Source organism: Neofelis nebulosa, chromosome 11 (genome assembly GCF_028018385.1).
Source record: "Neofelis nebulosa isolate mNeoNeb1 chromosome 11, mNeoNeb1.pri, whole genome shotgun sequence".
NCBI lineage: Eukaryota > Metazoa > Chordata > Mammalia > Carnivora > Felidae > Neofelis > Neofelis nebulosa.
Window position 1 is genome coordinate 13238981 of NC_080792.1, and position 26866 is coordinate 13265846.

Here is a 26866-nt window from a genome sequence, read left to right on the forward strand (position 1 = left end):
ACTTTAATGAAGTGGTTTTAAAAACAGAAGCATTGAGAGTTGTTTTTCCTGTTAGGGGAGAAGCAGGGTGAGAGGGGGAGGGAGAAGGGCACTGCTGGTCTACTCCATCAGCTCTGAGGTCTCCTTGGTCTCCTTTAGAGACCATTCACTGCTTAGGTCCTATATGAACTTGGCAAATAGATGGATAAAATACTAGATCTAGGAATACATTCCAGCCAGGCAACTCAACTAGCTGTGTGACCTTGAGCAAATAACTTCATTTCTCTGAGCCCCCCATTTTCCCATCTGTAAAATAAGAATTCAGATCAGTTCTATTTTTATTTTTATTTGAAAACATATGAATGCATGTGCACATACGTAGATACTATATACACCAGCACAGCGTTGGCTGCAGGATGGGCCCTCGAAAATGTTAATCCTCCTCAATGCTCACTTTGCCTTTGCTATATCGTATTACCTGTGATTACACACAGTATAAGAAGTTGGATCACTTCAACTGTTTTTATGTAGCATTCTGCCTTCCAGAATCTGGAGTTTTACTGCTACTATCCCTCTAGTGTGATAGTTCCATCCCTCTGAAATAATACAGTGATACATAATATATGGAGATTTGGGGGGGCACCTGGGTGGCTAAGTCAGTTAAGCATCCGACTCTTGATTTCAGCTCAGGTCATAATTTCATGGTCTCGTGGGAACAAGCCCCAAGTCAGGCTCTGCTGGGCCTGGAGCCTGCTTGGGATTCTCTTTCTCCCTCTCCTTCGGCCCCTCCCCTGCTCTCGCTCTCTCTCTCTCTCTCTCTCTCAAAATATTTGAGAGATTTTCATCCTCCTTCATAGGAGGAATGGGGAAGACTTTTAGGACTAGTGGGCAGTTGGGAGTGAAAGCTGAGAGTTAAGAGTGGGGGAAGGGACCACTGTTGGCATGGAGCTTGATATGTGGGCAAAAGAACTGAGTATTCAATTGGTTCCAGTTTGCCTGAAAGTCCCACATCCTGGGACCCCCTCAGTCCTGGTTGGATGCAAGAACAGTTCCCAGACCGTTGCTCATCTAGCACACCCCAAAACTGTGCTCCACAGCAGGTCATGGTCATTCAACTCAAACTATCTTGAGACAGACATGTATTCCAGACGCTAAGAATATGTCCTCATCTGCTCACTGATGCGTGAAATCACCGTGACTGGTGGGGTCCCAAGCCACAGTCAGAAGTAAGGCACAAAAGACTACACACATTACGATTCCCTTTATGAAAAGATCTGGCCAAGAAAAATTGCATTTTTAATGATGCCTACATAGGTGGGCAGACTATGTATGTTAAGGGAATGATTCCCTTTACTTAGCTCTACTTACCTCTTGGGAGAGGGAAGTTTTTGTTGGTAAAAGAATGAGGAGGGAGGTGTCAGAGGTTCTGAAAATGTTCTATTTGTTAAACTGTGTACATATACAACTGCATATGTAAATATGCATACATAAAACGTATGTATGTACTTGTATGTATCCAAGTTATATTTCATAATTTTAAAAAGTTGGTCAAAATACATAAGGAAATAAAATACCTCCGAAACAGGAGCAAGTGCGTTGTACATTAACTGATAATTGGTCTATTCCTGAGTGCAGATTTTGATGGAGGATGGGCTGGGGACCCTGAGGCCAAGATAAACAGAGTGGCAATGAGGTAAAGAGTAGGATGTCAGAGAAGGCCAAGAGACCAGACCAACACAGTGCATGATGGAGACCAGGCGTCCCCGTGTTCCCTCCAGCAACCCCCAAACCTAGCAATCCCTCCGGAGAAGTGACCTGGAGAGATTTCAGGCCTCTGCATGAAATCATTGGCCATTTTTCTACATCTTTCTGGAGATTCAGCAGGGAGCTTTCCTCTTCCCTACTGCAGCAGAAATGTGAGAATCCTTTTGAATATGCAGATCAATAATGCATATTCATACCCACATCCCTGGTGCACAAATGCAGTGATGAGAATCTGATCTCCTTTCTCAAAGTGATGCATTCTCACAAAGGAAATATTTCCATGCTGCTCTGGACTGTTCAGCCTCCATGTGTTCCCGGCGCAGTTAGGAAGAGGACAAAAGCTGAAAGAGGCAAGCTGAAAGCCTGAGTCACCACCCGCCAATAAAAAGAAACAAGCGTCCCTAAGTAGATTTTTTTCTAAAAACCTTAGGATTAGGTGTTAAAGGCTGTCTGCGGGTGCAGTCTACACCCTCCCTGCCCAAGCACCTGCTTATTGATGTGTAGACTTACCTTCTGGGATGGATTCCCTGTGACTCAGAGCAAGCACTGTCTCTAAAGAAGCTAACAAGCATTTAGACCTTCGCCCCAGGTTTCAGAATAGTCTCTGGATAAAGACGGCCATTATGGGATTCACTCAGTTTGTATGTGAGTCAAATTAAAAAATTGTTTTTAATTTTTATTTGTCTTGTGGGGGGAGATAAAGTGTGAGTGGGGGAGGGTGAGGGGCAGAGAGAGAGAGAGGGAGACACAGAATCTGAAGCAGGCTCCAGGCTCTGAGCTGTCAGCACAGAGCCCAACACAGGGCTTAAACTTACAGACCACGAGATCATGGCCTGAGCTGAAGTCGGACGCCTAACCTACTGAGCCACTCCGGTGCCCCAAAATGTAAATGTGTAACCTGCCCATCTCTGTTCTTTACAATGCCAATGGTTTTAATGTAAACATGAAAAAAAAATTCAGGATCTACGGTATTTATCAGCCTGTCTCAAAACATATCCTTTGTGAGAAGGATCATCAACAGATTAAAAAAAGACAGCAGAGACTCTGAGTTTTCTACAAAGTTTTATCACACCTTGTCGATGATCTCTAATCCTCTAATTCCTTTCAACCCTATCCGGTGTAAATGTGCTTAGCTTAAGGGCCTAAAATAGAATTTAATACAATATTTTCATCATTCCTCAGACTCAGATGTTCATCTGGACCTCAGACTATTTTCACTGGTTTCTTTTTGTCCTGTCCTCCATCCTTCCCCTACTTTCCCTTTATCCCAGTTTTTTTCTGGCCCGAAATTTTCCAGAAACATATCTGTTGGGTTTGTAATCCCACCTGGCTTCTCTGATGCACCAGCCTCAGGTAGAAGCTGAAACTTGGGGTGTTAGTTCATTATTGTCACTCAGCCAGACTCTTCTCCACCCTTCTGATCTGGCAATGGAAAGCCACATCTACAACACCTCGATTCTCCCTCCTAGAATCCTGGCTAGAGTTCATCGAAATGGGTTTGCCCCTTGCTTAAGTGGCCACGTGTAGACAAAGGTAGGTTGGGACCAACTGGGTGCTGACACCTTTACCATCAGAACATACCATACTGGGGCATACATTCCAGTGTCTGTGCTAACATCACATGTTTGAGCTCCTTGCTGTACCCACCTGCGTCTGCTGTGCACAAAAGGAACTACAAGCCTAGTTCTTCTCGCTGAATGTTTTCCAAAGAGTCGCCAACGCTTACCCAAATTACTGGATCCTCTCTTGTAAAGAGCTATTGGAATCTGAAGGGGCCATAATCTTACAGTGGCTTGTCAATTTTGTCTAGTCTTGTTTCTTTCCCAGGAAGGAGATCCAACTAGCTTATCCAAAATCAAATGGATCATTTATTTCCATGATGGTCTATGAGTAATATAACAGTAGAGAAAAATAAAGTTACAATTAATCTGGGAAACTTGATTTTGACTTAGCAGTTTCAATAAATTTTCTGATGGAGAAGGCTGTTGTTAATACGGAAGACAGGGTTACAGATGGATTTCCTGTTCTCTGTATTCTCATTGCACAGAGCTGAAATACGTTGAATTCCAAATTCTTCCTACCATCTATCTACCTGTTGTAGGCAGAAAGTACTTCCAAGTGGTGAAACAGCCAATAGGTAAAAGGTAAGAGATTCGAGTGACACATAAACTGGCCAATCCTCCTGGAATTACCAAGAGTCAATCATAATTAAAGTTCTCATCATTGTTTCCTTCTCCACTTTAACCCAGGCAACTCTCTTACTACCGTATTTGCAATAGGCTATTTAGAACTAACCAATCCCAAAGTGACGTAAGTCTGGGAAGGAAGTTCAGCCATGGGAACTGGTGTGTCACGTCAATTCTTCTTCTTTGCCACACGTCAACAAGCCCAATTTCCGAAGGCCTCACCAGTTCATGAGTACAGATGAGGTTTCATAAATTGTAATAAGCTAAATTTGACTGTCTCTTGCCCTCACTTATTTACCCAGGACTGAAGCCTGCTATGATGCTTGAGGGTTCCCAAGGAAACAAATTTGCTCATCAGCTGGAACCACTACATAAGCCTTCCATATTTCTTGTCTGTTCTGGTACCTTCATCAACATCCTCAACCTCCAGGATCCTTGAGGCTCCCTCACCCTTGTTACTGCTGCTGGTGCTTAATGAGGGAGCACTGGTGTCCCTACCAAGAATACCTTCCTGGTGCCCTCACAACTGTCATGGAGGGGTTTTCAACATCTTCATTTGGCCCCATGAAAAAATGGGAAGAAGGTCCCTTCCCTGCTCATATTATACTGTATTGCCAGGCACCTAGCAGGGATGCATCTCCCAGGATTTGTCATCTTAACAGTTTCTTTGGCTGATGCTTATCCTTAGGACCAGACGAATAACAGAGGTTCCTCTGTTCTTGTTTTCTCACTCGCCCGTGGTGCCCATAAATGCCTATGCATGAACATCCTTTGGATAGGCTCCTTGCCTCAATTAAACAATAATAAGCAGGCACTTTGGGGGACTACCGAGCCATCATAAGACCCAAATATGTCTGCATTTTCTTTAAAGTAACTACTGCACTTTCTATCTTTATTTTTTTTTTTAACGTTTTTATTTTTGAGACAGAGAGAGAGCATGAATGGGGGAGGGTCAGAGAGAGGGAGACACAGAATCTGAAACAGGCTCCAGGCTCCGAGCTGTCAGCACAGAGCCCGACGCGGGGCTCGAACTCACGGACCGTGAAATCATGACCTGAGCCAAACTCGGCCGCTTAACCGACTGAGCCACCCAGGCGCCCCTGCACTTTCTATCTTTAACATTTAATACAAAGGCTTTATCTGAAGCATGTTTTTCTGTTACTGTCCTCAAATGGCCCACTAGGCATATATTCTCTTTAAAGGCATAATATAAAGTGAATAAAATGCCCACTCTTTCCAACAGAAGTCTGGGGAATAAAACAAAGTAGTCTATCTAGACCCAAAGGCATCTCTCTTTCTTCCCTCATGTATATGACAGCGTCTGGTATTTCATTCCGCCTTAATAAATACTATTGAATTAATGAAAGGGCCTAGGGTAAAATAAATGTTATGACAGAAAAGCAAACAAGTGAGAGCTCTACAGAAGGAATAATTAATTGGAAGTGGGAGTCTTAAGTAGGCCTCAGAAGTGAACAAGCATTTGAGCTGGATCTTGGGAAATGGAGAAAATGAGAGGCATTCCAGGGAGACAGAACAGCAGGAGTGCAAGCCCTTGGGAAGTGCTGTACACAGTGTGCTCTCGGAATAGCCCAGCAAGAACCTAGTGAGGTGGCGTGGAGGGCTGGAGGCCCCGTAGGCTCTGCCGCCTGGATAGGTGACGGACGAGGTCATGAACAGAGACAAAGAACCCAGCAGGAAGAGTATGCGGGACAGGAGGAGAAGAGGTAACAAGGTCTGCTTTTAATATGTTGAATTTGAGATGCCTAGAGGACACCCAGATGGAAAAAAAAAAAAGTACTTGGAAATTCAGGTCTATGAAAGAGGCAGTTGGCGATGCAGATGCGAATTTAGGAATCTTTGACACCGGGATGGTAACTAAAACCATGACTGAGATTACCAGACAAAGGGTCCAGAGCAAGAAGACTAAAACCTCATTGGGAAGGATCCCTGAGACATTTCTCCATTTACAAGATAGGCACAGCAAGGATCTAGACCCCTAATGAGACTTACAAAGTCCAGGCAACCAGCTGTGGCTAGAAATTAAATACCCAAAGAGGAGCTAAGTAGCAAGGTCGCGAGACTTCTCTGAAGTAGCAGCAGGAAGTCCAAGAGCAGCGCAGAGAAAAAAAATGGTTGGGTTTTGAATTTTAAATGCAGATGAGGTGGATTCAAAGTTAGTGTTGATGAAAGTGTGGTTGAAATGGTGGAGCACAAAGTTCAGGTTAGACACAGCGTAGTAAAGAGAGAGCATGACCGTCTTCACAATATCCCAGAGCAGAGACTGTTTCAGAACGATGGACATCAACACAGGGGGCTCCCACCCGAAATTCCTGTAACTGCCCTGAGCATGGTGAGCCTTGGCGGGCTACAGAGAAGATGGAATGTGGGGCACCTGGGTGGCTCAGTCAGTTAAGCATCCGACTCTTGGTTAAGGCACTGGTCATGATCTCACGGTTCAGGGGATCAAGCCCTGCGTTGTGCTCTGCAGTGACAGAGTGGAGCCTGCTAAGGATTCTCTCCTTGTCTCTCTGTCCCTCTCTCTCTGTTCTTCCCCCACTCATGGGTGTGCTCTCTCCCTCTCTCAAAATAAATAAATAAACACACAAATAAACATTTTTAAAAATGTTTATTAAAAAAATGATGGAACATAAGATTATGCACATCACTATGCTGGAAAACAAGATGTTACTAAGCATGTTTATTGGGAATGTGGGCCACACAAAGGTCAGTACATGTGACTGGGGTAAAGGGCTCAAAACTTCAGAAGTGGACCCTCTTCAGCAGATAACAAGGTCCACACGTGCTCAGAGAAATGGGCAGCTGAGGAAGACAGGAGGCTAGATATCAGATGGCATACCAACGTGAATGTTCAAGCCAGGAACGCTTGGAAGCAAAATCAAAAACAGTAACTAAGATGCCAAAGTCCTCTAGAGTTCTAAGGGGGTAACTAAGAATCTGGCAGATGGGAGAAAGGAGAAAGGGCAATACAAGAAGATAGAAAAATTCTCTGAAAATGATGGTGGGGAGCCAGAGTAAACCTCCTACCTTCTTCTCCTGGCCTCAGATAAGGAGTTCATAGGGAGTAAACAGCTTCCATTGAGAAGAATTTGTAGCAAGTACTCAGAATAAATTCAGGATTATATGAGGTATGGGTTGAGGAGGCTGTGAACTCTGATTAGAGAGCTCTGTAGTTGGGCTGAGAATACACAGTTTCTGTGGTGAAAGAATACTGACGGGGAGGGCATACTGGAGGGTGCAAATCTAGAAGGGTGCTCTGAAAGGGGACTGGCCTACGGCTTAGTGCTGACTTTCCCAAGGAACAGAACAAAAACTCTTTATTACGTGCCTTCCATAGTAAGATTCTAAAAGGGGCGTGATAAAAGCACATATGGGGAGTGAAAAAAGAAGTCCCTGTCCTCATGGACTTTTCAGTATACTTAGGGTCAAAGGACATTAAAATGCATACAAAGAAGGAGAGATACAGAGTGGCACTGACAAATAATACACAGTCTAAGTGTATAGAGTTTAGAGTCTAAGTGGACAGAGGCTGAGATCCTCGCAGTCTGAAGTTGTCACGATTGCGGCATGGACGATGCCGGTTTTGAACTTGTGTGTTTAGAATGAAGAGAAGCAGGCAGGCTACTCCGGGAGAGGATGTTCGCATCGGAAAGACCTGACCTGAGCATTAAAATTGACACCTTATTAAGGATTTGTTTCAAAATAACCCCACGATGTGGCAGAATGACGTGGGGATGAAACAATACTGGCCACGTGTTGAATCTGTTCAATCTGGTTGGTGGATAACAGGGTTTGCTTTAGACTACTTTCTCTCTCTCTGTCTCTGCATGTGCTTCAGAAACAATAAAATGTAATTTTAAAATGTCTACTGGAGGGGTGCCTGGGTGGCTCAGTCGGTTGAGCATCCGACTTCGACTCAGGTCGTGATCTCACAGCTTGCGAGTTTGAGCCCCGCGTCGGGCTCCATGCCGACAGCTCGGAGCCTGGAGCCTGCTTCGGATTCTGTGTCTCCCTCTCTCTCTGCCCCTAAACCACTCACATTCTGTCTCTGTCTCTCTTAAATATTAAAAACAACAACAACAACAATTTAAAATGTCTATTGGAATGACAGTCTAGGAAGAGAACAATAGTACACCATTAAATTAAGTTAAAAAAAAAAAGGATAAAATACACATTTCATGTCCTCACCGCTTGAAGGGGAAAGAGACCAGTTGGGGTCCCTTATAGCATTCATGTGTAGGTCAAGTTTGAGAGCTGGGACAGAGACCTGTCGGAGACCCCTGAGGACTAGGCTGCCGTATTTTGACCGTTTCCTCTACTACAACCATCATCGTCACCCTCTTCAGCATCAAATATTCCTCTGTGAGCTCCTAGAGTTGGCAGGGAACACTCTGAGGTACGCAAATAGTCTGATCAAGATCTACCTGTCATTTCAGGTTGATGTTTTGCAATCCACGGGCTTGCTGAATTCTCGTTGGTGGGCTAGGTAGGATTCAGTCCGATCGAATAAGCGTCCAAGGCAGAAGCAAGAGGCGAGAGAGTAGGAGGAAAACTGGGAGGAAGTTTGCAGACCTCCAAAATGCTTATTCCTCTCACTACACTAAACTGTGTACTGACGTAACGATGTTTTCACCTTTTCTCCCTGAAGTTTCTCTTTACACAATTTTTAACTGTTACAATACAGTTATGGCCACTTCCTTTGAAAAGCAATGAATTCATACTGCATCGCTTCTGCCTCTTCTTCAGCAGTGCTAGTTTTGGAGGTTATTATTAAAATCCATCAAAAAGCATAGCAATAAAACATTACTTAAGGGAAATTTCCTACACATCTTAAAATAGATTCCGACACTCCCTCCCTGGAAGCTGAAGTCATTTGCGTTTTGTTTCGTTTGGTGTTTCATTCGTTTGTTCTGAATTGCAGACACTGAAATTTTATTATAAACTGTGTGTACCCTATCTAATCCTCTAATCTAAGTTATCTATTTGAGTAAAACCTTGCAGCAGCAAGTTCCATGGCTTAATATCATATTGCGTCATGGTTAATTCATCCTAAATGCTTTGAATGCTAGGTCTATTTTTATTTCTTGTATTCTCTGTTGTTGCGAGATGGGCAGGGCACAAAAGAATTCCATTAGTCTACATCTCTTATTTACATGTATTTACCCAATCTTCCCTTCTCGGTCTTCTTCCTCCACTTTCTTCTTCCCCCTTTTATTTATGAAACGAATGAGCTTAGCTCTCACCTGGCCATAAATACCGTGATGGAGCATTCTCCTCCGACATTTCAATGAATGCAGTCATTGGAATGTCCTACAATCTTTTCCCATGAGAATTTCAAATATCGGAGGCCTTATTGGTTTCCACTTATTTCTGCCATGTCATTTTGCACTGGGGTCATGGTCACAAACAACAGAATAATAAATGGTAAGTTCCCAAAGAATCGAGTCATCACTGTTGCTTCTTAGTAACCTTTCCCATTTGAACTCTTTTAGTTCTAGCTTAAGAAGCAAATTAGAGTCCACTTTCCCATAGCAGAATGTCAATTTCCCAAATAAATGCAATAATCGGCCCCATTTGGTTTCCTGAATTACATTTTCACCCCAACTGGAATATCACCTATCTTTCGTGAAAAATAAAGATTTTAAATCCGCAGACTCATGAAGCTTTGAACAACTTTGGTGGTCAAGTTGAACATAAGTGATGTACAGACATCCCCCACTTCTCCAAGTTAAGCCACTTGGCTTTTAAGGAAAGACCTGCATCAGTAGGTCTAACCGAAATAATTCCAAAGAGGAGTTTCTCTTTTATGAGAAAAGGTACAAAATGAGTTTTGCAGGAGCCACTGCAGAGGCAGCGCTAACCTAGCAGCGAGAGTGGTACTTGCCCAGCTCCTTCCGGGGAACCGCACAAGGCGTCTCAGCAGCAAGCCCCAGACCTTTGAACTGTGTGTGTGAGCATCTGGGCTTTGTCTCCATTTACTGGTGCATCTGGGTCCTAAGGTACCAGGAAAGCCTAACAGGGGTTATTTTGGGGTCAGGGAATACTCAAATATTTGCCATGTAAATTAATAGTAATCGCTTCTTCTTCTTCTTCGCTTGAGGCCATTTCAGCTTACAAAAGGATAGCAGGGGAAACCTTTGTATTTAGTTTTTCTATAACCTTTTATTTCCTCATCCTTTGACATCATGGTTCTGGGGGCACCAGGGCTGCTCTGTAGGTTAAGCATCCGACGCTTGATTTTGGCTCAGGTCATGATGTCACGGTTGTGACATTGGGCCCCAATTCTCTCTCTTTCCCTCTCTCCATGCCCTTCCCCTGCTCCTGCTCTCTCTCTCCCTCTCTTTCTCAAAATAAATAAACTCTAAAAAAAAGTCACATTCGAAGAAAACACATATCCCACTCCATTTATTAGCTTCCTTAAAGAGACCATTCTAAGGACTTTGCAAAGCCTGCCACACAAAAAGTCCCTTCTAGATCCTTTTTAGATCTCTCTTCCCACCCCCAAACTGTCACTCACAGCAGCAGCTAAATATCCTTCCCTGTATCACAAATACATATTTCCTCACCACGATTATGCCCCACTTTCCATTCACCCCTTCCTGTTTTACTCAAGATTGCAGTATCGCCGCCCACGTAACACCTAACGGCAGGGAACCCACCGCTCCTCCTCACCATGCGAAGTGCATGCACATCTTTTGGAAGTTCAGCTTCTCTCCCACTCTGATTACATTTCATGAGACTATCATCCCCCTTTATTCTGGTGAAGGGTGGTAACATTCTTTGGCGTGTGTGTGTGTGTGTGTGTGTGTGAGAGAGAGAGAGAGAGAGAGAGAGAGACAGAGAAAGACATGGCAATAAAATAAGGTAAGATGCTAACATATTTACACAGCATTGTCATCAGAGTAAATCTAATGGACCTATATGAATTTTATATCCTGAGAACACAGAATACACTCTTCTCAAATGCCCATGGCTAATTCATAGAACTTGACCATATACTGGCTCACAAAGAAAGCATCCATCAGTGGCTTCAACAAAGGGAGTACTGCCAACAACACCTTCTGATCCCATCGCAGCAAAACTAGAGTTTACGAACAAACACAGAGCACAAAAAGACCCTTCCGCATAGATAGTAAACATCCTGTTAACTCCTAGGGGAAAGGGAAAATAGAAACTGAAATTACAATAATAATAATAATAATAATAATAATAATAATGACAATGGTTTCCAGTTCCAGTCAGAATAGGAAAAACATACCCCACCCCATTTTTTCCTATGAATTACAACTAAAATCCCTGGACAAAAGCCATGAGACGACTGTGAATGGTGGGGAAAAAAAAGGAGGAAGAAAGGCTAGAACCTCAGGACTAGAGGCACAGCTGGGTCTTTATCCTCCTATACATTCCAGCCTGTGTTCCATACTTTGGAAGTACTACCAGGGACAGGAAAGAAATCTTGAAGGAAAGCCTGTTCTCTCCAGCCAGAGGTCTAGGAAGAGGGTAGCCCAGCAGGACAGAGACCTTTAGACCGCACCCAAACAATTACAGGCAGCTGTCATGAAGGAAGCAACGCCCCAACTCCCCCTCACCTTGGCCTGGTTGCGGCAGAGACAGTGGGGTGAAACCACGGTGAGCGTCCCCACCTACCTCAAGCAAACAGTGTCACACGTCTGGCCACTGGTGGTGGCTGCAGCCACAGAAAATAGAACCCTACTCCTTCCCATTTACACCGAGAACACAGTCTTTGAGGTGGGATCTTGTCCACTCTGACCACCCTGAAGGAAGGAAAATGAAGAATACAATAACCAACAAACAAGTAGCCCCCTCCTCTCCCAACTAGAGAGTTTGAGAAGGATCACACAAAGGCAAGAGATGGAAAAAAAAGATCTTTCAAATTTGTATATGAAGCCCCAGGCACACCCCTGTTCCACTCATCTGTAAAACCAAACAGAATCAATAAAGCAAACACTGGGAGAAGGGAATTGTGGTGCAGTTTCACACAGGCCTCTGGATAATGCAGAAGTGGGGCAGACCAGAATAGTACTGCAAAGATTGTGGCAACTAAATCGACACTAAAACCACAGCTTACCAAAGGGAGCCAGGATGTGCTTTGTAATAATAAATGTGTTAAATCCTACCAAAGAGAAGATTGAAATGAAACCCGAGTCTCCTTACAAAATACTCAAAATGTTTAGGATACAATTCAAAATTAATCATCATACCAAAATCCATGAAAATCCCAATTCACATGACAGAAGATAATTAATAGATTTCAACATCAAGATGATACAGGTGTTGGAATTATCTAACGAGGACTTTATTTTTATGTATTTTTTTAAATATTTTTTACATTTATTTATTTTTGAGAGACAGAGAGAGAGTGTGTGTGAGTGGGGAGGGACAGAGAGAGAGGGAGACACAAATCCAAAGCAGGCTCCAGGCTCTGAGCTGTCAGCACAGAGCCCGACGCAAGGCTCGAACTCACGAGCTGTGAGAGCATGACCTGAGTCGAAGTCGGATGCTTGACCGAATGAGCCACCCAGGTGCCCCAAATGAGGATTTTAAAACAGCTATTAGAAAATGCTACAACTAGCAGTTTCAAACACTTTTGAAAGAAATAGAAAACACACAAACAAATAAATGCAGATACACTGGAAAATCCAGATGAATTGGATAATTCCCTAAAGAAATACAGATTATTAAAACCAGATTAGAGCTGAGAAACTTAAACAGACCAATTTCCATTAGAGAAAAAGAGAGCATTATTAAGGAACTACTCCACAAAAAAACATCAGGTACAGATGGTTTGACAGTAGAATTCTACCAAACTTCCAAAGACCAGAGTCCCAGTGCTCATTATTCTAGAACACTGAAAGGAAAGAAAACATCCCAATTCCTTCCCTGAAGCAAGTGTAACATTGCTACCTAAACCAGAGGAAGACAGTAGGGCAGGGAGGGGACACATACCACACATCACAAATATTGATGCAGAAATTCTAAACAAAATATTAGCAAATAGAATCCAATATGACATTAAGAAAACAGTACGCCAATACCTTGTGGAATTTATTACAGAAAGGCAAGGTTAGCTCAATATTAGGAACTTTACTGCTATAATATACCATATTAATAAATCTAAGGAAAAAATATTATGATTATCCGGACATATGATGAAAAATCCACTGACAAAACTTAATACCCATTCGTGATTAAAAAAAATAATTTAAATGCTGAAGAAAAAAGATGTCCACTATCTCTGCTACTACTCAGCTTTGCACTGAAGGTAGGAGCAAATTCCCTTAGACAAGAGAACTCAATCAGAAGAATAAGAGTGGACGAAAAAAATAAGTTAAGTTACCTGTATTTTCTAGATGCTATAATAGTATAGCTGGACAGCCATAGATAATCAGTAATAAGAGCAAATCAAACAATTAAAGAATTCAATGAAGTAGCAGGCATAAAAGAAACATTAAAGAAAGTCCACAGTTACATCCAAATACCTATGGCAAATTAGAATATGATAAAGGCAGCATCTCAAATCAATGGAATAAAGATGGACATTTAAATAAGCAACTCTGGGACAATTGGGTAGTCAATTGTAGGTAGGACAATTGGGTAGAAAAAGATAAAATTAGATCCATATCTCACCCCATCTATAGGAATCAACTCCAAATGGATAGGGATCTAAATGTAAAAAACTGAATCATGGAAGTACTAGAAAAAAAAAAAATACTGGTCAATTCCTCTTTAACTTCTGTGAAGAAAAAGGCTTTGTAAAAATCCAGAGACAATAAAAGAAAAGCTTAATAAATGTGACTAAAAAATTAAAATTAATGCGTGTCAGAAAATACCAAAAACCAAGTCAAGCTATAGGAACATTAACAGCATACACCACAGACACAAGGTCTATACTTCGAATATGGAAAGAAGTCTTAAATGTGAAGGGCAAAGGACCAAAAACTTGATGGAAAAAATGTAGAAAAGTCGTGACCAGGCAATTCATACATAAAAGAAATTTTTTTAATGGACTTTTTTTTAAGAGAAATTTTAGGTTCACAGCAAAACTGAGTGGCAGGTAACCAGATTTCCCGTATACACCCTACCCCCATTCATAGCTAGCCTCCCACACAATGTCTCCCGCCTAAGTGGTACATTTGTTACATCTGATGAACCTACAATGACACATCATAATCACCCAACGTTTATAGTCGATTAAATTAGAGTTCACTCTTATTATATATTCTGTGGGTTGGACAAATGACACATAGCCACCAGTATATAGTATTATACGGAGCAGTTTCACTGCCCTAAAAATCCTCTGTGCTCTGCCTACACATCCCTCTCCTCCTCCCCACTCCTATTTTAAATGTTTATGCAATTAAAAATACGTGATTTCTTCTACTGCTCTTATGTTTAAAAATTCCCTCTGTGCTCTGAGATTCAATATCTACTTGCCCATGTCTTCTGCTAGTTTGTTTTGTTTCTTTCTGTTATTTTTTGGTATGAAATGAAGATCTACATATTTAATAATAATAATAATAATAATCAATTATCCTACTAATATTCCTTTAAACTCTCTTCCCTCCAAATCTGGGTGATTCCCATTCATCACAAGCTAAGTTTTAACTATGTAAGTCTATTTCTGCATTCTATTCCATGCCATTCATCTGTCCATTTCTTTGCAGTGAATTAAAACTGTTTCATGAAAGTGTGTTTCAGTATTTGCTAAGGCAAGTCCCTCCAATTGCTCCTCGCTTTCAAAACAGTCTTGACTATTTTCAACTCACTTAAATTTTCTACTACAGAATTTTAGATTTATTTTTCAAGAAAAACATCCCATTACAGAGTATAGTGGAATTAATGTCTGTGATTTTAAAAATACATTGAGTCATGTGTTCCTTAAGGAGACTAGCCTTGTTTCTCTGATGACAGCCACTCCTGGAAGACTAGTATGAAGGCTCCTCAGGACACTTCCATCAGCAGCTTGGAAGGAGCAGGAAAGAACATACAAGGGATGTAGAAAGAGATAGAGACAGTCAGAACTCAAACAAGCAGAGACCTGACTTCCTTCAAAGGGCCAGACTATTCAGTCACTCCATGTTTACCTGAATATGAATCAGACAGAAAACAAATTTGGTCTCGTGAAACATCCAAAAACCCCAGTGTCACTGGGGTACAGTCTGCAGAAGAACAGAGGTGGCATCTTCGTAGGTTAGATAACCAAATCCCATCTGCTTTCACATTATTCTACTCCAGATCCTGGGACCAAGGCTGTGATGGAGAACAATTCACCCAAACGTGTCAGATCATCCATCACTCATAAGAGTCCAAGTCTTGGGAGAATTTTCTTTTACCCTTAAGGTTGGGTAAGTTTCACTGTTGGGCCTGCCTTCAATTCAGTTCATACCACGTAAATGGCATGCAGTTTCTGTTTTCATAACTTGGGAAATACTACACAACTGTAATTGTTTTGTAATGCAATTCTTTATAGTGACCCATTTAGAAACACAGGTCAAACTTGTTCTTTTCTGGGTTCCTTGGCCTGGAATATGTTCCCAAGTCATGGAATTCTCAAAGCATGGCATGGTGAGATGATAGAATTCAAGTTGCCAAAAATTAGTAAAATAACTTAGTGCATGTTCCAAGGACACGATCTTTAACAAAGGAAGCTAGTTATAGTCTTCTCTGCCCAATGGCCACTAATTTCTGCCTCACTAAACCCAAATCAAAGCTATCACTAACACCTGCAACTCTCCTAGCTCCAGCCCCTAACCTTTCTCTGACTTTCTGTTATTTAAAGTACTCTACACAAATGCTTTATATTCCCTTAACACCTTAACAACAACTACTTAAAATGTGGACAAGTAATAATCCTTTAGGTCAAGCAGCTGATGAACTGGAACATTACCAAATTTAGTTTTGGCTGTAACTTCCCCAGGATTATTTTAAAATAAAATTATTTATGAGTGGGCCCACTAATAAATTGGAAGTGGATTAGTTACCAGTTTTTTCAATATTGAAACTAGACTATCTCAAACATAAGCAGCAAGAAAGTTTGTAGCACAAAGCTACACAGAGAAGACATAAAGATTTCAACAATTCCCTGTAGCAGTTCAGAAAAATGATGTCTATATTTTGATAATGAAAAGCAGAGATTTGTGTGATATTGGTTAGGGTGCTCAATCTCTTTCTGGAGTTGGACTTTCATCCATCCTTTTATTCCTTTCCATAATTACAAAGTGAGTCTGTGGCTAACCTCATCCACCCAATTCCCAAGGTTATAGAATATGTTTAACACTAGACTATAGTAGCTGGGCCCCCCTCCCTTTATTTCTGATGGAGTCTGAAAGTAAGGATATGACCTAACCTCAAACATATCTTATCAGCCTCTTAATTCGCAATTATCTGCTAATATTACAGGCATGAGAGTAATTCAATGTTTAATTTTAAATGTTATGATATTTATATAGTTCTTGTTTTATGGTCAAATACATAAAGATAAATCTAGAATGTGCCACTGAATATAGTGAAATGTGTCATTATGTTAAGTGACTCTTCTCTTCCTAAATATTCATACCTGGATAGGCCACGTTTTTTTTTTTTGTTTGTTTTGTTTTTTAATTTTTTTTTTCCAACGTTTTTTATTTATTTTTGGGACAGAGAGAGACAGAGCATGAACGGGGGAGGGGCAGAGAGAGAGGGAGACACAGAATCGGAAACAGGCTCCAGGCTCCGAGCCATCAGCCCAGAGCCCGACGCGGGGCTCGAACTCACGGACCGCGAGATCGTGACCTGGCTGAAGTCGGACGCTTAACCGACTGCGCCACCCAGGCGCCCCAAGAGGCCACGTTTAATAGAGCCCTTATTTTACCTGTTTTAAAAAGTTAAGTGTTCATAGCAGTTGGTTGTGAAGAGAGAAAATGCTCAAAGCCACAGAACAAGTGAGGGTCAAATGGATCAACAAAACTCAGGCCTCTCGCTCTGTCTCCTGCGTGTGCCCCTGCCCCTCGGACATCTTCAGAGGTGGATGAAAGTCTAGTGGAGCCTCTACCCATCCTCAGTCTCCTCTGCGGGATCCTCCTGTTTGCTTCCTGCTGTAAATGCTGGTCCTCTCTTCCCACCCTCTCTCTGGAAGATCTCAGCCACTCGCATTACTTCCACGGTCACCCACCACCGAGGACTCCCAAAATTGCATCTCCAGACCCAAGATCTCCTTCAATTCCTATATTCTAATGTCTACTGGACATCTCACAAGCATCTCATGATCTTCCCTCATGATCTTTCCCCAAACCTGTTCTTCCTTTTCAGCCCTTCTCTCTATGTAAATGGAACTTCTATTAGTCCAGTTGTTCAGCACACAATTTTGAGGATAACCTTTGAATTCTCCATCTTCCCCATACGTATGCAATCCATTGCCAAGTCCTACAGTGAACTCCTACTCCAAAACCTATCCCAGGTCTATCCACTTCTTATCATCTCTTCCTGGACTACCTTAGTCCAAACCACCATCATTGCTTATACGCCTTTAGAGCTGACAACTATAGCTCTTAAGCTATAAGAGCTTACAACTATGTATATGTGTATTTGTTTAATGTCTGTCTCTCCTTTATACTTTAGGCCCCATGAAGGCAATGCCTGTGTCTGTTGTATCACTACAATAACCTCTATCTTAGTAGAAACTAACAACAGTCCTTCCGTAAATGAAATTACAGAAAGAAGAGAGGACTAAACAATCTCCTTTTGTTGGTGAGGTTTCCGAGAAGTGGCGTTTCCCATGTTGAATTAGTTGAAAGCCATCAACCATATTAGAGTTAAATTTTAACTAAATATTGATAAAATGAATCATATTCTTATATTCCATAGATATAGGATTAATTCAATTGAATCGATACAAAATTTGAGATGAAAATGCCATTGCAAGGGAAAGTACTTCCTCTTAGCTATCTGGTCTGCTGGAGAACAAGCCCAGTTGCTTGCATGCACCAACCCCCATGTGCACTGGCTGAGACAGCCACGATACCCAATCAACAACCATGCCAATGAAAACCATGCAGATCAGATCCTTGGCACATGCAGTCTTTCATGAATGTGCCTGAAGCTAGGATCCTTAATATGCATATGATCTCTTCCCACTTCCCTGCAGCCCATAAACATGTCTAGGAGGCCACTGTGTCTCCTACCATCTGATCCACACACTAATGCACATAACAATCTTTAAGTCAGACTCAGCAGTAGTAGAGGATGACCTGAACGAAGATGCAAAGACTGTACACCAGAGAGAAGAGGGAAAAAACCTCACAGTATTATTTCGGGAGGAAATTCTATGGACATTTTGGCATCATTCACAAAACCAAAGAAGACTATTAACAGAACCAAATTTTTTTTAATGTTTATTTATATTTGAGAGGGAGAGACAGAACATGAGCATGAGCAGGGGAAGGGCAGAGAGACCGAGAGAATCTGAGGCAGGCTCCAGGCTCTGAGCTGTCAGCACAGAGCCAGACGTGGAGATGGAACCTATAAGCCGTGAGATCATGACCTGAGCCACAACCAATGGAGCCACCCAGGCGCCCCATAGAACTTATTTTAATAAGGTTGCCCATTCAAATCCTTCATCTAGTGGTTCTTCCCCCTCCAGTCAGCAGTTCCAAATTATCTACTCATTGATCCAACAAGTTTTCATCAGGGGCCAGCCAACTGGATGTTAGGCTTGCGCCACACCGTGGGGATACCGTGGTAGGTAAATTAAAACACCGTCCCAGCCTTCAATGAGCCCAAAGTTTGGTAAAGGAGACAGTTGATGAACAATTTCAAGGCAGCATGAAAAGTGCCACAGGGGGGTGTTGTCTGAACAACCAAGAAATAGAGTTCATTGAGAACTAGAGGGAGCAGGGAAACCCAGCAGAGACAAGTGGACTTGATCCAGTCTGGAGGGGAAGAAAGGAAGCCAGAGCCACACATGCAAGTGTTCAGGGACAGTAGGGAACATGGCAACCCTTTAAGTGGCCGATGGAACTAGTGGTCAAAGGCAGAAAGAAAAAAGAAAAAAGAAAAAAGACAGACTAGGGGAAATAAGAAAGGAAGAGAAAAAGCTAGATAATGAAATTAAAAAGACAGTCAGGATTTTAAATTAACCCATCCAGTTGTAGAAGGAAAAAAGATGTGTATGTCCAGAGAGGCCTGAGTGCTCCATTAGGTCCCTGTGTCATGCTGTGTCATGTGTGAAAGAAAATATATATTGTTTCCTAGCCATCAATTTTAGTAGGCAAGAGTCAGTAATGTACCTAGAACGTTGCTTTTCAAACTGCAGATTATAATCCACTGGGGAAAATGAAATAAATTTAGTGGATGGACATCAACATTAAAAAAAAAAAAAAGAAATACATTGGTACATGATAAGACAGAATAGTATAGGACACATGAGAACAAATAGAATAGATCATAAAGCACTGCTCACAGGAAGGGCAAGTATTATTTCATGGGTACCCATGCATGTGATCAATTACAATTGCTTGATAGCCACCCACCAAGAAGTGGGTCCAGTGACGATTCCAATCAAGTCTTGGCATCCCTTTGAAATCTTTCTTAAATATTTAGGGCTTACTAAAGCTCCTGGACCCTGGCCAAAAGGTAAAATTCTTGCTCTTTGCTGTTAAGTGAACTTGGATGCTGGGAGAATGCCTTTGAAGAGCTGGGCTCTGTGCCAAAGGTGGGGAGGAGGGGCCTCATAGTGGTCGTTCGCCTTGGAGGGAGGATCAGGGAGGGAAGCCTATCACACACAGCCACCAGGGTTTCCATGACAGTCTTGTGTATGTCACATATACCAAAAATCCAGATGACAGGAGGATCTGGTTGTTTAAACGGGCCCATGCACTAAAGCATCTTTTCCCTGTAACTGTCCCAGAAACTTCTCTCTACAGTCAACCACTGCCTCTCCAGGGGCCAGACACAGAAGATTTGAGACTGGATGATAAGAGCCAAGTCATTGGTGTTTAGAGCCAGTTTCTAGACAGTGGTTCTATTTCTGAGGGCTTCGGTGAATCAGGTAGCATCTTTAAGAAAGGAGTTCATGGGGCGCCTGGGTGGCTCAGTCGGATGAGCGTCCGACTTCAGCTCAGGTCACGATCTCACGGTTCGTGAGTTCGAGCCCCGCGTCAGGCTCTGGGCTGATGGCTCGGAGCCTGGAGCCTGCTTCCGATTCTGTGTCTCCCTCTCTCTCTGCCCCTCCCCCATTCATGCTCTGTCTCTCTCTGTCTCAAAAATAAATAAACATTAAAAAAAATTTTTTTTAATTAAAAAAAAGAAAGGAGTTCATGACTTTTTGCTTCACTTTATATTAACTAATCCGTTTTAGGCAGTGAACATTTGTTTATTATAAAATTTAAGTCCCATGTGCCACTCTTCACCAGCCAGGACATGCACAAATATCTGAGGAAAAAGAATTCATCTCCGCGGATGGTGTCAGGCTCTGGGCACGGGAAGGCAGTTGGGCTGAGTTGTGGTCATGATACTAATAAAGATTTCTGGGGCTTTATATCTGTAAATATTTTAAAGTCACACCAATCGTGCCATTTGTTGCCTGCTACGTAGGCCAAAGTTAGCGATGGCAGTTGTACCAAGTGTGTGCATGACAGGGGCGGGGCCAGGTGCTGTGAGAATGTGGCAATGTGACACTGAAGGTTTGAAGAAGTAATTACTAGAATATGTGGGCAACACACCCTCCTGGTAAAGCCACTTGCGGTTGAGGGACAAACAAGCGAACAGGAAAGCACCCCTCAGAAACTAAAACTTACCAGAGAGGCAAACTAGACTGTGAACTCGAAGGGGAGCTCTGTTGATATTTTGCTAAGTGTGGTGTCCAGTGTTGACAATTATATGAAAGACTGAGTACTGCAGTGCAGAAATTTCGAGACCGTTTATTTCATCAGGAACTCCTGGGAGCAGAGGTTGGCAAACTTTTTCTGCGAGCGACCAGACAGTAAATATTTTGGGTCTGTGTGCCGTGTGGCCATCTTTCACAGCTCAATTTTTCAGTTGTAGCGTGAAAGCAGACATAGCAAGTAAGTAAACAAATGGACATGACTATGTTCCACTAAAACTTTATTTACAAAATCAGGTTTGGACTGAGAGCTAAAGTCTGCCAACTCCTACCCTAAAGCATTAAATGCCCCTCTGGAAATCAATGAGATTAAAGACTTTGGCAAACCACACAATTGATTCTTGACAGACCTCTATCCAACTTTATAACTTAAAACTATTACACCAACTAAAACTATAAAAAGGCAACAGCAAATTAGCCTCTTTCTTGACCCTCACAAGCATATCCCTCAATATCGTTATTTTATTATTGTCACTATTGTTATTCCTATTTTCAGCTGAAAATTTCAAGCGATTCAATTGCTTTTCCAAGGGTACACATGCTGTAATAAATAGAATTTATGCACAATCATTTGACTCCATAAGAATCAGAAAATCCAGAATCCAAATTTTTGTTTTGTAGCTAACCAAATTTCCTAGACAAGGAAGATAAACTTTCTATGTTTCTAACTCGAAACACGGAACAGAAACTTTCAAAATGGTAATGGTGACCAACTTGGGAAGCAGTAGAGAATTTGAGAAAAGAAAGACTTAATTCACTGTTATGACAACCGCAAACAAATCAGAGTCCTTTTAAGTGTTTCCATTTCCTCACATCTCTCTTTCTCCTCCTTCTCTCTCTCTCTCTGTCTCTCTCTGTCTCTCTCTCTCTCTCTCTCTCTCTCTCACACACACACACACACACACACACACACACACACACACACACACTCTGAGTCCACCCAAAACTCTGGAAATAACTGTCAAAATCTAAAATGTAGGACAGGAGTCTTGGAGGAAGCTGCCAGGAAGTCTTGGAGTGCCAGGCCTAACCACCCTAGGTAATTGATGCCTTCTAATCTCACAGAATCTCCTTCACCAGTTCCCCCCAAAATCCTGAGCAGCAACCTCTGTTTATCCTCCACCCTGATTTCAACTGTGATGGAGCGGAGGTCCAGACCCACTTTGTCATATGAGATGAATGGCTTGCCTGGCTTTCACAACCTTTAACAAGAGACCGGGCTGGGACTGCTGTTAGATTGTGGTGTTGTCACTGGATCCTTCTGCGGGTCCTGCAGGTGTGGCTGAGAGCAAACCACTCATAAATGGATGCTCTGTGCCCCACGGACAGAAATGGCCAGTCACTGTCCATGTGCAGGAACACATATTCCCAACCACTTTGCTGAAACACTTCATAAACCCACCCCGTGTAATGATTTTATGAGACCTGGCACACATCAAAGTTCATAATCTGAGCCTGAAAACAGGTAGCAACAGGTGTGAGAAAACAGCTCTGGTCTTTACTTTGTATCCCCTACGGCATGCTCTCATTACATAACATCATGTGCCCTGAGATGAGTACCTCCTACTTTTAAACTTCAAAGTCTCATGTATAAATCCCTAATATTTATCTCAATAAATGTTATTGCTATTTGTTTCCACCTTTGGTGACAGGTAATAACATATTGGTCAACCATTACAATGATCTTATATACAGAACTGTAGGCTTTTTGCTGGTGATGTGATACAATTCTTGTCCATAGTTGAATAAAGATTTTTAAAATTCTTCAAGTTTGCCTCACTAACTCACCTTTAAAATGATACTATTGTAACTGAATTCTGTTCAGTCAACCTGCAAACTCCAGTGTCTGCCATTAAAACAGGCTAATTGTAATGCCAAGAGGACCAGTAGAAAGAAATCAGGGTCCTTCTCATCTTATCCCTGATTTTTGTCCCTATTCATGCCTCCTCTAACCCCAAAATTTCTCAACTTCTCATAGGAAAAGAAAAAATGGGGGGAAAAAGGTGGGGGAGAGGAGGGGAAATGAGAAGAAAAGAAGTATAGAAAAATTGTTTTCCTTCATTTCAGAAATAGGGAAAAAAAAAAAAAAACCAAACAGGAATCCTCTAGCTATGGCCTGAAATGCCACCTCAACTCAACACTTCAGATTGAACACTGTGGGCACTAGGAAATTACTAACATTTTCCCTGCCTCCTTCCAACAGTCCATGCTCTGTGATGGCTGGAGATACTTGGAAAGAGCTTTGGGGCAGGCACAGCAACTAACTGAAGGAGGCTTTCCAGGAGAGACGATGCTTCAACTCCTTCTGGAACAAGGAAGGAGAGAAGCCAGTGAGGTTGACTGAGCTGGAGGGAAGGGCTTGGGCACAGAGAATCTCATGCACTACAGTCCTTGGGGCTCCAGCTTCTCTCTGGATGGCCCGGACAACCAGCCTTATCCCATCTTTGCACCTCTGGGGAACATTCTAAGACTAGAGGGCTTGTACCTAGAAAATGTCACAGGTGGAGCTTTTTATCTATTTGCTGGTGTTCCAGGCAGCATCACCTACGGCAACACTACCAAGTTCAGACAGGAAAACATAATCTGGTTATTTCTCAAAGAATAAAGGAGGAAATCTGTGTTTGCTTTGGAGCAAACCCAGACCCCATATTCTGTCACGAAACATGAACAGAAGAGCACACTTCCCTAGTGTGAAACTGAGGTTTTCAGTCCGCTCTATATGGATCTCCAAGCACTTTTCAGCCAGACAAAAGACTTCACACCTCTTTTCTAAGATAAACTTCCAGAATAGTTTTACTTCATCTCTGTCAAGGAATAAATGCAAATTGATTTAGCAACATAAATATAAGCTTCTCTTCAAATATGTTAGCATTGAAAACCCCACCATAGACTTTGGATCAAAATCTTCCAGCTACAACTTTGATTAAATGCAAGGTTTCCTGTTGTAGTTCTGTTCTAACCGCAGAGGTCAGGGCGTCACAAATTAAAAAGTCCTTTTCCTTCCCCTCCTCTTGTGTCATGCCGTTTGGGGGCCCCATGAGAAGCCCACTCCCTAGTCCGTCTGTATCGAATGCAAAAATACTAGCAGAGATATCCAGGCTATAAATTATTATAGAAGACAACATTTACAGTACAGAGACCTTCTAAAGCTCAGCTGTACCCAGCTTTGGCTTTTTTTGGAGAACTTTTGATTCTGAATAAGTTTATCAAGTACTCAAAAGCTCCAAACATTACTAAAAACAACAACAAGCTCAAGCCTCTCACCATTGTTGCTAGAAGTTGCCAAATATCATTGATAATAATGAAAATATCATCAACAGGGAGCGTCTAACACGTAGCAGACTTTTGGGGGGAATGCAACTTGTCATCAGGGTTTTAGATCATTTGCTGCTAAAAAAAAAAAAAGGTAGAAAACACTAGCTTGTAAATATCCATTCATTCATTCACACATATTTATTCGTGTCGTTACGCCTGGGGGATAGAAAGCCCAGATGCAAGAATTAAGTATATCCATTCAGTGCATAAGTTATCTTTTATAAGCATGGCTTTGTTCTGCAATTGGCAGGCATTTTTCACACACAGTAAAGAACAAAGCTGATTTTCCTATATCCAGTATGTCGGCCAGTGGGATAGAGGCTGCCATCCACTGTCATCCTCTTCGCAAAATCACTCTACAACGACCCTGAAGAGAACAGAGTAGGACAGGGGAGTTTGCAATGCCTTCAGGGAAGCAAGAGAAGGCTACGGTTTTACCAAGCAAGTCATCGCCTGACTTCCAGAAACCCAGATGCCGGAGGCAAAGCTGTTCCTCTGAAGGCAGATAAATGCTCACACAGACAGCCCTCAGGCTCTGGGGGTTGTCATCCATTTTCGGGTGTCTGAGAATACTCTAGAATAACCCAGCATGCATAAGAATGCCACTTACCTCCTCCCACTGCAGTTCTGCCACCTGCACTGATGGGCTCAGGTTCCTCCTGCCTCCTCCCTCCTGACTCCTCACTCCTCCCACCTCACCTCTGCCAAGGTCCCGGGAAAGTTCTCCAGAATTCCCACTGGCTCAACCCCTGAGGGAGAGGCCGGTCACTACAGCAGCAGTAGTGACAGCAATGCACGGAAGTCCCTCCCCCCTCCCAGACTGCACTAGTACAAAAATCATGGAGGGGACACCAAAGAGGCATACCAACTAGGCTTCCCTGTCCAGCTCAGGAAGGCACACGGCAGCCCCCTGCTCAGCAGGAAGCCTGGGGTGGTGCCATAGTGTCTGTTATTCATCCTACTATTTGTTCATGAGCAAGTAAACCACAGAAAGAAAACATCCTCATCTAAACCGTATGTACCTGGATGTTGGGCAGGTTATCAGTCAAGAGCCAAGGATCAGAGCCAGCAGAATAGAACACAAAGAAGGGATGCACATGGGGTAAGCCAGAGCCAAGAGGGGCCAAGCACCAGGTGCAGGACTCAGACAGTCCTGTCCTCTGCCCAGGACTGAGACCATTCCGAGGGCACACTCACTATCTAGAGTTCAAATGGTGTCCCTGGAAGATGAAACGACTCAAGTCCCAGATCTCAAGATAAGCTTGCAACACATGGATCGTTTGTGCCAATGACAGATGGCAATGTGCGACTCTGGAGACACACTGATGACCCAATACACGGCAGAGACCATATACTCCGAACCAGACATCAGGATAGGTCTTCTGGGAAGCACACTTTTGGTGGCAGAATACAGAAGGGTGTGGTGTACTGGAAATTCCAGCTCCTCACCTTGTACCCATGTGACCTTTGGCAAGCTCTCTAAGTCTTGCTTTGCTTATTTGAAAAATGGGGAGGATTTTGGTAATGGGGAAAAACGGGGAGGGTTAATGGTTGAGAGGATTATAGGTAGCATACGCAAGTACTTAGTATATAGTAGGCATTTAATAAATGTGTTATTAACGTAATAACAGATTGAGGCAGTCCTGGAAAATCTGTATCTATAATGAGAACTGTACGTATAATACTCTTCTATCTACATGTTACCCACTACTCAAGGTCCATGTCAAGTCTCCCCATTTTCACCATCTTCTATATGAGCATGCACCCATATTGATTTCTTTCATTCTTGATAATATGTTTTCAACATATATTTTACTGAATGTTCTACCTTTTAGATACAATTTTACCTTGCCAGTTCTAAGTCACTCCTATAAGATCTTTTCCTGAGCACAGAAAGCAAGCCATGCTACTTTAAAATCCCAAAGATTTAATATAACGTAAGAGACCTGATAAGCATTTGAAAAATATGTACTTAATTAATTGTGGCCCAAGCAGTATTTTTGGTTGGCCTATAAACATCCTTCATATCCACCTGCACATTTCCTAAATTATTTTTGAAAGAAGACTTTTCATGTTTGCATTGCACCATGATCTATATGGAAAATAAAAATCCTATCCACCTCACAAAATTATTGTCGCTTTGCTTTTGTCGTTAAATACAGCTATGGCCCTGTGACAGTGGAACATGGAGATGTCGTGTCTGTGTGCTGAAATAAGGAAACATCCCTGCTTGTGTTAAATAAAGTCAGCCAGCATCACTGATTTATGGAACCACTTCTGTTCTCTATTTCCATTTATTTGGGCTGGGGATACCCAGTCTCCATCTTACTGGATGCCCTGGTCCATGGGGTAAGTGCCAGGTTAGAAAGGGTAAGCATGGCAAAATACAGTAAGTTATCTGAAGGTCACTAGTCTTTTATAGAAACAACATCCCCTGTACCCCCTCACCCCCTCACCACAAACACACTCACCCCTATGGATACAGGAAGAGTCAGACCCATTGCCAAGGCTAGACTTAGGGTATAAGTATGAGTACATCCCTTTTCCTCATTCCCTCCCATTCAAATGCCCAATGCCCTCCAAATCTCCCTTAGGTTTTGACCCCTTCCCCAGTAACAAAACCTGTTCTTACCTCAAAAGCAGTGATATTTGCCATTACTTCTTAATCTGAACCTTTATCAGAATCACTTTCCCAAAGAAACCCGTACTTGGATATCCCTCTAAT

At 42.3% G+C, this 26866-nt stretch overlaps 1 protein-coding gene and 1 long non-coding RNA gene across 2 annotated transcripts in view; one reads left to right on the forward strand and one right to left on the reverse strand.

Annotated features, from left to right (window-relative positions):
* Positions 1-24858, reverse strand: part of SERPINB7 (serpin family B member 7) — a 51164-nt gene extending 26306 nt beyond the window's left edge. The window contains exon 1 of the mRNA XM_058691865.1: positions 24752-24858. The gene's annotated coding sequence lies outside the window, so the exon portion shown is untranslated. The remainder of the gene's footprint in view (positions 1-24751) is intronic.
* On the forward strand, positions 15207-26416 carry LOC131489948 (uncharacterized). Its single transcript, XR_009250841.1, has 3 exons — positions 15207-15313; positions 17565-17693; positions 26304-26416. It is a non-coding gene; the product is annotated as an uncharacterized LOC131489948 (long non-coding RNA).
* Positions 26417-26866: the final 450 nt, after the last annotated feature.